Raw genomic sequence first — 13,509 nt, 5'->3', positions numbered from 1 at the left:
CAAACAAACATAATTAAAAAAATAGAATAAAGAAAATAGACTTATATGCAATGCTTTGAGTGCTCACTATTTGTTTATGGATACAAAACTGGGAAAGGAACAGCATTGGTAGTATTAGTAGCTTGCAAGGATTAACTTTTATTTACATTTTAAGTGTTTCACAGAAAGATTGAAAATCAACTGAATTTATTTCATTGAGCTCATTCAGTCCAGACTAACAGTTATAGAGATTATGTTTTTTAATTGTGACCATTTTAAAAAATATATTTGTTTGGCATTTTAATCGTGTAGCCTAATTTTAATTCTTGTATAACTTTCTCTGTCTCTTGGTCAGGACTCCCCTGAATTAATCTCAACGGGACTTTACTGGTTGAACAATAAAAAAGCTCTTCCTCTTTTTCACAATGCTTCTTACATTTTCACTCCTGTGCCTTCATACATAACTCAAAATAAGACACTGCACTGCGCACATCTTTCATCACTGTCTATTCAGTGGTCTCAGGAGCCCTCCAGCTGCACCTTTCATTATGAAAGTCAACATATCTGCGAGATGTGACTGAATTGAAAGATGAGGCTCAGTATATCTACATTATTGGTGTGTCACTGCAACCAAATGTGAATAAAATATGTGAAGAACAAAGCAGTGGAGCGGAACATTTATTCTTTTTTATCACTGCCTTGAGACCCACTACCTTATAGGACAATACGGTAAAACATTTTTTAGCTTACATTCTGATTTAACGTCAGTAGGCAGTTAATTGCATCTTGAGTGGCATATTTAAATTTAATTTAGCTTATTGAACTGTGATCGTGTTAATGCAAAGCATAACTAGGTTAAATAGAATACAATACAAAAGGTACAATATAAACATGAAATATAATGTGTACCTAACCCTTTGCCTTCATGATTTAATGTACTAAAAATTACATGTTTAAGATGGAGGAAGAACCGTGCATAGTAGGAAAGTTACAAAGAATTCAAATGTAACCCTGTAAGACTTAGAGTAATACACGAAATAAAAATAATAAAGCATGTTTAACTCTAGTATGTATTTTGCACTGCTCGACTGTATAGCTTTCCGTTTATAGAGATAGTTTGTAACAGTTTATACAATCATCTCTATAACCTATTTTTAAAAAAATAGGTTTTAAGGTTTAAAGCTTTAAACTGATCCCTGCGTGCATTCAAAGCTCCACAAAAACACTCACTCCACAGATAACAAGTGAACCATATGTTGTTATTATTTCCTGATTACAGTGAATGAAAACATTTCAGATTACAATATTAAATCAGACCCACTCAAAATATTTTTAATACATTAATGTGGGCTTAATGAAATAATGTTTAATAACTGCTTAAAGACTATTAAAAAAAAGACATTTAAAAGAAATAATCTGAAACGCGAGCCTCAATTGAATGCATTTTCTAATTTGTTTAACATGACTGTAAATAAGAAATAACTGCGTAGCTTCCTAATGGGACTTCTTTTAATATGGTATATAGATTATTGCCTCCTCAGATTATTGTATTCGTCAATGGCGCTGCCGTGTGTTCTCGTTATTATTCCCAGCACCGCACAACAGGCGCAGAGGTGGTTTTCCTCCTTAGTAAAACTCAAGATGACATAGTTAAAAATTGTTTGTTTTGTCCTCTTCTTAAACTGATTCAATCCATCGCTGCAGACAGTGCACACAGCTGTTATGGTGTTGCAGCAGGCGGGTCTCTTGTGTTAAAAGACAAACTGCGGTGCAGGGTATACAGAAAATCAATGAGCAAGAAATATTGAGCTGTTAGTGATGGTGAGTGTGTGCTCTCTCTGAGCCTGTAAGGCTGACTTGTGAGGGGGGCTGGGGCCTGATGAGGTCTTTGGTCTTTCATCACACTAAGTTGAGAAAGGCATACCATTGGTACACACAGGACATTTAAGGGTTTCTAGAAATAACAAAAAAGAATAGTCTGCTTTGTGTGGCGTGTGTGTGTGTGTGTTCGTAAATTGGGCAGAGGATAGTGCTGATGTCAGGGGAAATTTGCAGTGCGAGTGCAAGTATCACTCATGGGATTTAGAGCTGGAATATGTCAATGGACCTCTGGGAGTTCAACCAGCTGGGCTCTTTGAAAACTAGTGCATGTGGCTCTTCACTGGGGTGAGATCTTTATCTCTAAGTAGGCCTTTGGGGTGTCAAAGGTGAGGGTTATCAGCTGTGTGACATAGTTGGAGCTTAGCCAGAACGGGAATCTGTTTGTTTGACATACAAAGTGTTGCTGATGTTGAGTGCTTAACCCTGTAAGACCAAAAGAGGAATACAATGGACAAATAAACTAACAAATGGACAGAAAATGGCTTAAACATGTATATTATCATGCATCTGTTTGACTTTTTAAGCACATTTAAGTGAGGCTGGTCTAGAACTGGATGATTATTTTCATGGCTGTTTGAAAAAATGTTGACCAATTTTAAAATAATTAAACATTTCTTTTTCATCAACTTCTCTAGCAAAAATATCACCTTTTATACTTTTTTCTAAATTTTGGTCCGACTAATGTTGAAGACGAAATCCATTGGCAATTTCTTTAAAATTTTTATTACAGTGTCTTTTTTTCTGTCCAGCATCTTTATGTAGATATATTTACTCCAAAGTTATGTCCTAATAATTTTACTTCAGATGCTAGTAACAAACCAGCTGCCTTGTAAAATAATCCAAAAAATTAGCCAAGTGAAAGCATGTTTGATCGCAGCATGTAGACAAATATTACAGTAATAACAGTTCTGGATATGAGGGATGTGGCGCCACTATCCGTGGACGGGGAACCAACAAAATTAATAAAAAAAAAAAAAAATAAAATATGACTAGGAAACTTGAAGTGAGTATTTACAAACAGCATATTATTTTTTTGAATGTTGTTATTCTGGAACAATTAGCAGTAAAGGAAAATAATGCAGCAGCAAAATCAATACAGTTGGAAGCAAAACACGAGCAAGTAAAGTACATTTTTACACAAATCAATGAGATTTTTGGATCTAAATGGTTCAGTGAAATTATGAAATGTTTCTGTTTTGTTGCAAAAATGTTCAATTTATTCTAAATTAAGGCAAAACTGCCATTTACCTGTAACAGGTATTGTAAAGAATCATCCTAACAAGGCAGAGACAGTCACTGTGGAAAAGCTGAGAGGTTCAAATGTCGTTCTCTGCATGCATACATGATTTCTTTACAATATGATCTCTGATTCTTTGTCTGCGTCTCCACAGGAGGCAGAAACAGCTGCAGGAGAAAGTCTGAATCCAAGTATAATTTTTACCTTGAGAACCTAATCTTCTTTTCTTGTTTGTCTGTTTTAGTCTCTTTTGATGGCTTAATCACAACTCAGTTTAATTGTTTTTAGATAGCAAACAAATTTTAAGTGGTTATGGTTGAAAAATGAAAGCGCAAATCTAGCCTTGCATGCTAATGACCAAATGCCAAAGTGATTAGTTAGGGCTGACACATATCCAATACCTAAAACAGATCGATACTTTATCCTGAACTGTGCATCTGCTGCCTGTACATTATCATTGACAGCTCAGTGGTAAACCCAGCTGTAATTATATTCATAGAGTGAACAAAATCAGGCCAATGTCACACGAATACAGGAAGGCTGATGATCACCGTTAGCAAAACCTCGCAATGTATGTGACAATGTTTAGCACATTTTTAAAGAGTGTCCTGCTGGTGTCATACTGTAGTAATTTGGGCTACAAACATTATTTTGACAAGTCACAAAAACTTCAAAATGCATTTCCTAAGACTTTTCTGGGAACAGCAAAAAAAATGCAAGCTGTTTTAAAATAATTCAAGGTTCAGAACAACCATAAATGTTAGAAAACAACATTCCAATTTATATTAAATATTAAATTAGAGTAATAGAGGTGTTTGAATATAAATGAAATAAGCACATAATGGCAGATTTTACAGCAGTATAAGTTGTCATGTGACTCCTTTTTTGTATGGCATCGTAATATCAAAATCCCACTTTTTACTGGTACTAAAAAGGCAGATGTGCATGCAGACAAGCGTTAAGGAAATTAAATATTCAACACCAATGAAATTCATGTATTGAATTCTTATTTTCACTCAAGGAAAAGTACTGTGGAAAAACCGCCAGTGTTTTGCCTATTTTACAAAAGAAAAATCCTCAATAGGATGTCTGAAAATCTATTAAAAGCAAGATTTCATGACTTGAAACACAGCCTTGCAAAGAAATTGGGGCTTTCAGCCCACAGTTAACATGTTTTACACCAACTGTTCCTTTAGATAAGAAAAATAAAAGCAAAGTAAATAAATAAATAAAAATCTTATAGTGGAACCAGATAGTGGGAGCATTTTTATTTATTTATTTATTTTTTTGCTATGAAAGACTCACTGGCTCCATTTTCACAAAGAGCAAAAATCGTCTTTTCAGAAGTATTTATTCTCAACCTGACAAAGATTGTTCTTTTTTTCCCTTCTTTTGAGTGGAAGAATCAAAGGATAAATGCTCTGTTTGCAGAAACAAGCGCAAATCATAATCACCTGCACTGCAGATAAAAGCAGAAGCTTCACAACAACATGACCCTTCAAAGAAACCAGTTTTCTCAACAAAAAAAGAAAAGAGAAAAATGTGACGCTTACGTAGGAACAGAAGGCCTCCCCATCAAATCTGAGGCCTGAATAGAGCTGTCAACTGAAAGGGAAAGCGACTGACTATCTCAGCGCAGCAGCGCCCCGTTTCCCTCTCGCAGACTTTCATGTGCCACTAAACAGGTGGCCCTTTGACGAGGCGCGGGGTGAGGGTGATAATGGAGCACTCTGGGTGGCATTCTGGGTTTCAAGCGCGGCATCTAGTGTGTAATAAACAACCACAGCCTCCTGCTGGTGCTGTGTATTAAAACAAGCCTGTGTGCTGCTAGTGAAGCACAGCAGGTCGAGCATCTGCACCGAGGTGATGGGACGCCACAAACTGGTGGCCTGACAGGTTTCTTTATCAACTTTCCTACAGGGGATAATCTACCACTCGAATGGCAACCTTTAAATACCAAAAGGAGCTGTCAATAAAGTGTTTAAACAATCACCTCGGACTTAAAGATATTAGGAGAGTTCTTATCAAAAGAACTTAATATTCTGTCTAAATCATACTCTATATAGAGGGATTCAAAATGATGTTCGCCAGATTTTCTTTAATGCAGGTACCCTTTCACTGAATGTGAAGCACTTCTCAAAGTGCTGCAAAAAGGTAATTTTAATCTCTGTATGACACAATGTAATCTTTATTTTTTCTTTGAAAAAGACAAACGATGATGCACTGCTGGATTTCATTATAAACAACGGGAAGTTTCTATAAAATGCACTAATATGTTTTATTGGTGACTTTAACTAAATTGCAGTCATACTTTGTTTCCATACATAGAAATATTTGTGATAAAACTGAGCTATCTTTCAATACATTTGCTTTAGGGGAGCACCGATTGCAGTTTTCTGACCGATCTCAGATTATCGATCTTTAAAAAGGCAATTCCGATTTTGTCTGATACCAATTTTTCGGAAATGTCACGCAAGAAAGTTGCTAAGTTGACTGAGTGGGCTTAGTGTTATTATCTGCAAACGTGCAGACATGACCTGGTGGGCTATCAGTCAAACCTCACTCACTGGAGAGCAGAAGAGGACATTCGTTGATTTTTAGATGTTTGCTGCAGGTAGATAAGGTCAGGGGATAAGATCCACATGTAAGTATTGACCAATTGCCAAGTTCCCAAAATTAAAGAAATCGGCACCGATAAATCGTCTGGGTGACAAATCGGTGCACCCCTAATTTGCATGTAAGTCTCCCTTGACAACAATCACATCTACATTGAAGAGTTACACAATTTTAACCTTCACTAAAGGTTTCAAAAACATTCAATATCAGACTTTCAAAGAATGCACTCATTCAAGAACACGTCGATCTAAGCTGGTCATTTATGTAAGACTAGGTTACCTTCATGAAAATCTTTAATTTCTTACTTACTTAAATCTATTTGCCATATCTTCCTTTCATGCATGCATGTCATCATCTTAAAAAAATACAGTTAAACATCAAGACATCGCAGGTACAGCTATATTACTTATAAAAAAAATAGATTAAAAGCCCAATTTTAAAAAAGCACACAACAAATTTTTAAATTGAACAATGAAGATGGTATCTTAGATTTTTATAAAATATTTATGTCTAACATTCACTCCAAAATGTGCTGATTTAATCGTTTGTCAAACTCTTTCATGGCTCTTGTTTGACACATTTTACATTAGATGGCAAAACCTGGCTTGATTTTTTTTTCGGCTCAATGAGACAACAAAATCCTCACAAAGTAACAGCACGTCTGCCCTCCTGCTGCTGCTTTTAAACAATGTAAATTGAATATATGGAAATACAAAAGGTACTGTTTGGTGGACAATATGCACCCCGCATGAAATGTACCTTCAGGCATCATGCAATATAAGGCCAGCTCTGGATTTTGTGTATTTAACAAAAAAAATCATAGCTGCGGTTAATAATAATAATTCTTTTTGGGGTTTTTTTCACAAATACATGGATTATTTCCTGTACCAATAAACAGTACAAATGGATACTTTTAAAAGTTTACTTTTTCCACCCATCATTTTGTCATGAAAACATTACATTTAAAAAAAAAAAATGAGTGTAGAAGCGTTTTTGTGATGCTCATATGATCCAAAATTTATATTAAAATTTCAACATCAATTAGCTTGCTCTGAACAATTCAGTTGTTGTTGAATCAGTGTATCTTCTGTGAAGGTGAGATTATACCTGTGATTTTTACAGCATGGGAGTGATAACTATTTACATTTTGACAGATGAAAAATTTTTTTTTCCTAAAATAAACATGACACAATTCACACAGATTTGATCTCTCTTAGACTCAGACTGAATTCTTGATCTGAATCTCTGCTTCTAACCGTCTGATACTGAATGTTTAAACTCGGCACTAGACTGAAGGGAAAAATGCGAGCTCCAATATAAAATGCAATAAAATCTTAAAATCAATTCTATATTTTTCGGAAGCCAGGGCAGGGAGGCCGAAATTGAGCTGTAATAGTTTACATTTGTAGAAAACACAATTTATATGTATGAGCGTGTGTGGTGGGAGCTTTCATAAGCATGGCGCGAGATGGCCACCCGGGAGACATGAATCAAAGTAGAGTGTGTAAGTGTAAAATGATTGGTAATCTTGCAACAAATTGCAAAGCGGGCCCTATTGGAGTGCTGGATGATTAAGCTCTGATGAGATCAGAGACCTCTCTCCAGTCTGTGATCAACTGGTCAGTCCCTTAAGCAACGCGATGCTCCAGTGACAGACTCGTTATAAAAATATACTTAACAGAGCCTGAACCCGGATCCGTGGCAGAGACAGAGAAGGTTGGAAAAAGAGAAGCGACGGGGCGGAACGGGAGGCGACCCTGGTATTAAACTGCTGCATGTGTGCATCTTTCAGCTTCACCTGCTGTGACACCAAACCTCGAGGAGCCATCTGCTCCCGTTGTTTTATCTCTCGGAGGAACCAGCAGGGCCATAAGGATCCAGCAAACAAAGACTCCAGAAACAGGCTGTTCAAGGAGAGCTGTCATGTTGCACAGAGACACCTTTACACCGTTTTGTTTCTGTATATGTGCAAGAAACAAAATTTGTGAATTTAAGATTAAGTATACTTTCATGATAAAATTTGATCAACTCAAAAGCCAGCTCTTTTCCAGTCTTTTGAGCTATGCATAATGTGCTAATTTAAAGCAGTCTGTCAAAAAGAAACCACAGGTCACAACGTGGGTGTATGGTTTCAAGCTAACAAAAAAAATCCCCTTTGAGCTGCGTGGATCACTGAACTGTACACTTAAAACAGACTTAACATATAATGAGAGGGAAAATCTAAAATTAACTGCAGTAATCACAAGGAAAAATTTATGCTGAAAACACAAACAGGCTTATGCTCTGCATAATGCAATATCACTGTGCAATTAAGCAATAATGAAGCATGTTTGATTCATAAACACTTACCTCTATATATCTTTGCTTGGCTATAATATGTCTATTTGGTGCAGCATGGGTGATCAGAAATATCACCTCAATAAAATTGGAGCAAAATACTGAGATAGTTAATGGCACTGCTCAGTAAACACGTCTGCCAAGCTGCAGCTAACGCCATAAAACTTCATTTCCTCAGGGACCAATTCCACTGACTTCAGCACAATAAAACTGCTTTGTCTGTCAAATCCTCCACAGTCTTTGGTGGGATTCACACATTGACTGGAGGGGATTTCTGTAGCTCATAGATGTGGAAAGCGAAGGCCGTTGGAAGCAGTGATTTAAAAAAAAAAAAGAAAAGAGCCATAAGGAAGGTCCATCTGTCAGCAACAGAAGATGAGCAGAGAGCAGGGAAGACACAAAACAATTAGGTGGTAATTTGGTTGCAGGTACAACAGATGCAGGATGAGACCAGAACATTGTCTCCGAAGCGGCGCAACAGCAACAACATCTTGTGAAAACTCGTGCCAGTGCAGCAACACTTTAACTCTGCTTAAATCACTGCATGCACACAACTCACAGCAGGGAGACCTCCTCTGACACCCACACAGAGGCATGTTCCAGAAATGTTGCAAGACACAAGCAGCACCAAGAAGCGAAACAAGAGACGACCCACCGAGAGAAGTGAGAACGAGAGAGACAAATGGAAGGGGGAGGGGGAGGAGAGGGTGAGAAACTGGGAGGAAAATGAGAAAATGAGATGCAACACAGAAAGAGTAGAAGTGGCAAAGAAATAGAAATTGAGGGTTTATCTCATTTAAGTAAAGTGTCTAAGACACCAATTTATTTATAGCAGGAAGGAACACCAACTGAGTCTGCTCAAACACAACAAAGCTTGTTTCTTCTGCTGACCCCTGAAATGTGGACACCTGTGTCTGTATGTGGACATAACACGTGGGAACAGTTTGACCCACCAGCAGGGGGGAAACGCTCCTGTTTGGACATTATGAAGTGAAGCATGCAAACTAATTATATGAACCCCAAATTTTCTCTCCCCCTCGGCTTCACCTCCTCCTCCTCTTCACGGAGCGAGCAGCACTCGCTGGCCTGCCAGTGTTGAGGGATCAGACGGATGCAGCCACATTTGGCAGCACTCAACACAAGTTGTGAAGCATTGGTGCACGAGAAGAATGGACAATCAACAATATCGCTCAGGATGAAACGTAGCAGGGGTACAGCTTGTGCTGAGACCAAATGCAAAATTTCAAAACAATTTGTGAGATGGAGACAGTTTGAAATCACTGAAAGAAGGATAGAAATAATATATTTTTTAAATCCTTGATAATACTTTGCAGAAACATTTTTTTATTGAGCCTAAAAAAAGAGATTTTAGTGACAAACTTCTTAATTTTCAGAAAAAGGACAGCTTGAAACATAATGTGAGAGTGTCCTTGGGTGATTTTACATTTTCATCTTTCTAAACTGATAATCAGAGTTTCTGTTCACTCAACATTTAAACAGGATTTTTTTTTGTGTGTGTTTGTTTTTGTTTTCTTCTTCTGCTGACTGAATTCCTACAAACTCAGTCAATTTTTGCAATGAACTGGTCACAATTGTTCCATCTCTCACTCACACACTTCAACACGCTTTGATGTGGAGGACCAACAACAAACTGTGAAGAAGAGATGAGCTTTTCAATTTTTCATGATTTTTCATTAAATTCCTGCCACAATTCTTTGTTTTTTGGAAAAGCTACTACTTGAGCCACTTAAGCTTCGTAGTGTGAATCTAAATCGGATGCGTTTGCAAATTTTGATTAAGTTACTCTCTTCAAGTCAAACAGTTTTGCGATGTAATCGGGGGAACTCAGTGGACAAATTTCCGTGAATAAAGTTACATGCCAATGTAAACTCGCTCGAGCGTCTAAAAAACGCTTCAAAGCGTGAAAAAAGCGGCTCATTTACATTATAACATGCAGGGTAAAAAAAAACATTAACATAGCATCTAAACGCAACAACTGTGTTGAGACTGTTCTTACTTTACGTTGGTTTGTCGTTTTCCTTTGATTTCGTCTCGGATTTAAGCGGCAGTTGGGTCATAAGGCTTCAGGTGGGACAGAAACGCAGCGCAGCAGCAGCAGAAACAGAAGCAACACCCCGGTGGTCCGCTCTCCAAGATGATGTGCCGAGCATCCGGACACTCTCCTCCCACTTATGGAAGAGAATAGACGCCAGATCGGGGTGCGCGCTCACGTTTGCGCGTCCGCGGAAGAACTGAATGTGTCTCTGAGATTGCAGTGACCACAATGGCGTTATTACAGAAATAAGAAGGGAAAGGTTAAATTACAAAGTCACAAAAATATGGACACATAAAAGAAAAAAAGAATATATGGGAACACTCAAATAACACATCCTAGATCTGAATGAATGAAATATTCTCATTGAATACTTTGTTCTGTACAAAGTTGAATGTGCTGACAACAAAATCACACAAAAATCATCAATGGAAATCAAATTTATTAACCAATGGAGGCCTGGATTTGGAGCCACACACAAAATTAAAGTGACATGTTCCCTTTATTCTTTTGAGCAGTATATATATATATATATATCAGATTTCAACTACTGCAGCTCTATTTCCAGCTCTATTTCATATTATGTTAAGTTTTTTATTTTTTTATTTTTTTGTTTTATTAAATATCTCTCAATGATCCTCCCAAGCTCTTGCCTGATTATGGTGCAGCTCCAACTAACATGATAAACAACAAACTTTTTTTTCTTTTTTTTTTCTTAATTGATCTTTCTTACAATCCTTAACTGAAATCTTAAAATTAATTTTCAAATTCTGAGAAATACAACTGGGGTGTCCAAAGTCAGTCCTTCAAAGGCCAGTATCCTGCATGATGTCTCGCTGGTTCAACACAGCTGGATCAAATGATACCTTGTTAGCAGCTCTCAGCAGAACATTGATATGCTGAGGAGGAGGAGTAGGAAGAAGAAACCATCACCAGGGAGAGAACTACAACATGCAGGATACCAATCCCTGAGGACTCACTTTGAACACCCCGGATCTACAACAATGAATCACACTGTGGGAATGGAAATAAGTCGCCCCTTAGATTGTTTTTAAGGGTTAATTGGTTAGTGTTGGGCATCAAAAATGTGCTTCCCTTTTGAAGAACGGGATGTTGCTAGTCAGCCCAAATAACTGCATAAAAAAATTAATTTAACAACCTGCAATCAAAACTTTTGCCATAAGAAGAGATCAGTGTATTGCTGTTGTAGTTAATTTGTAACATACATTAATCTAGAATTATTGGAAGAGCTTAGAATAGTTGAAGAAGCTAAATTTGTTGGTCAAATAATTTTCTGTTTCAACCAAGCACTTCAGACACTTTGCACTGGTATGAAAATAATTACATAGTAGATGTGCATGCCAGAATCTATTGGTGCATCTGAATGGGTAATAAATGTTTTCAAAGTCAATAATCAGAGAGAAAATGTGAGAAATACTTCTACTGATATTCAGTAGAGAGTAAGGGTTTTCTAAAATAGATATTCTCTGCAGTAAAACCTGGTCACTAAATCTTTCATAGGCTGCTTTTCCTCAAGAAGAGCTGCAGAGAATCCAACCACACTCAATCTGAATTTACACCCTGAGCCGTTTGTGTCCTGGCAGAGTTAATGCTGTGTATTTGCCAAATAATTCTGCATAAATCACTTTTGGGAATCGGATGACATTTAGAAATGTAGGGTGCTGTTTTGCTGGTGACAAAATGAGCTTGTTAGCTTCATGGGAACAAGTGGAAAAGCTCTGTAGGCATGTAATCTTAACAATGACATTGAAATTGGTTGTAGCTAAAGGAGACTGAGTGAGCCTGTTGAAGAAGATAACATAGACTTATAATCCCAGGAATATAAGTCTGTGGGTTTAGTTATCATCACTACAAATACTTAGGTTCTTATACTTTGGTTCTTTTTTTTAGGCATGTGCTTATGAGCTGCCTCAAACTTTGCTGTGAGATGAGGAAATTGGTTTTTAACTTGAAGTTCAGAATACTACCTATATTTTTTATTTAAAACAACTATGCAAAATTGGCAGCTATACAGAAAAAAAGATGACATTTAAAGAGGAACTCCTGCCGAGTGTGTGACTTCCCTGAGACAAAATGGCGTTTTTTTAGAGATCATTATGGGAGTCAGTGACACATTTGCAGAAATCAAGACCTGTCTTTGTGAGAACATGTTGTCACACGTCTGTATTTAGCTGTGATATCAGGTCTCACACAGTAACAGAAGCCTTTCCACTTTCTCTTCTCTGAAAAAAAAAAAAAAGTTGTTAGTTTTCTCAATAATTTCCTGTCATGGAAACTTGAGACTTGAAAAGTGTTTTTAGAGGCGGTATGATGACATTTTTAATTTTTTTTATTTTTTTATTTTTTAAATAAAACTTTATATCAAAACTGGATCAGAATTTGTGCTGAGGATGTTATTATTGCTCTCACTACTGTCAAGGGAGCCAATAAGTGTGCAGCTGCAGAATTATTGTATCTCTGTCCTCTACTTCCAACCTCCTTGAGTCATAGCAACAATATATGATAAGATTATAAAGCCATGAAATTAGAATAATCTAAGTGGTCTATCTATTTCTGCAAATGTTTTTGTGTAAAACACTGTCTTAGTTATAAGGACCATTAAGAACCATTTTCAGTATGTGAAAAAAAAATTCTAAGTGAAGTATCTTGTTAATGTAATAATACCCCTTTAAAATGTTGTTATATTTCAGCTACTAACTTTAACACAAAACTGGGAGGGGGATTTTTATGAAAGGCAAAGATAAAGTTAAGACCTGCCCAAGCCATAAGCAAACTAAGTGACTGTTCGTATATTATGGTTGACCTGTCATTGTTTTCCATTACTTTGCCACTGCAATGTACTGTTTTTGGTTGTTTGTTGTTTTACTGTCCTTGCTGAAAATACAAATAAAACACATAAATTACCAGCCTTGCATTTTATGCAGAGTATTTAAAAACACGAATTCAACTTTATACACATGCAAAAACAATGCCTATTTTTCATTTGACTTCACAACTATGCTCTATTTTGTGTTAATATATCACACACAAACCAAACACACTAAAATGATAAACTGCTCAAGAAATACACGACAGATATATTATATATATTAAATTTATACATTTATAAGTAACGTTGATTCACACTGTATTATTTAGGGGAACTCAATCAATTAAAGTTAATTGTATTGTTCATGAAAGCAACAAAAGCTTCAGCTGAAGTGTGCTAAAATCACATCTAAAAAAAGTCCTTTGAAATCTTTGTTTACAGTAACTGCCATAATTAATGTTGTGCAAACAGTTACAGTCAATGCTGCACTGTTTTCTCAGGCCCTGTGGCATCTGTGTGTTTTGGGCCCTGTCTATAATTAGAAGGTTACAGAAACATGCAGAGACTGGTCTGTAT

This window comes from Poecilia mexicana, unplaced genomic scaffold, assembly GCF_051168715.1.
Source record: "Poecilia mexicana isolate PSO_F unplaced genomic scaffold, ASM5116871v1 scaffold_5, whole genome shotgun sequence".
Classification (NCBI taxonomy): Eukaryota; Metazoa; Chordata; class Actinopteri; order Cyprinodontiformes; family Poeciliidae; genus Poecilia; species Poecilia mexicana.
The sequence above is the reverse complement of the archived record's forward strand: the minus strand, read 5'-3'. Positions refer to the sequence as shown.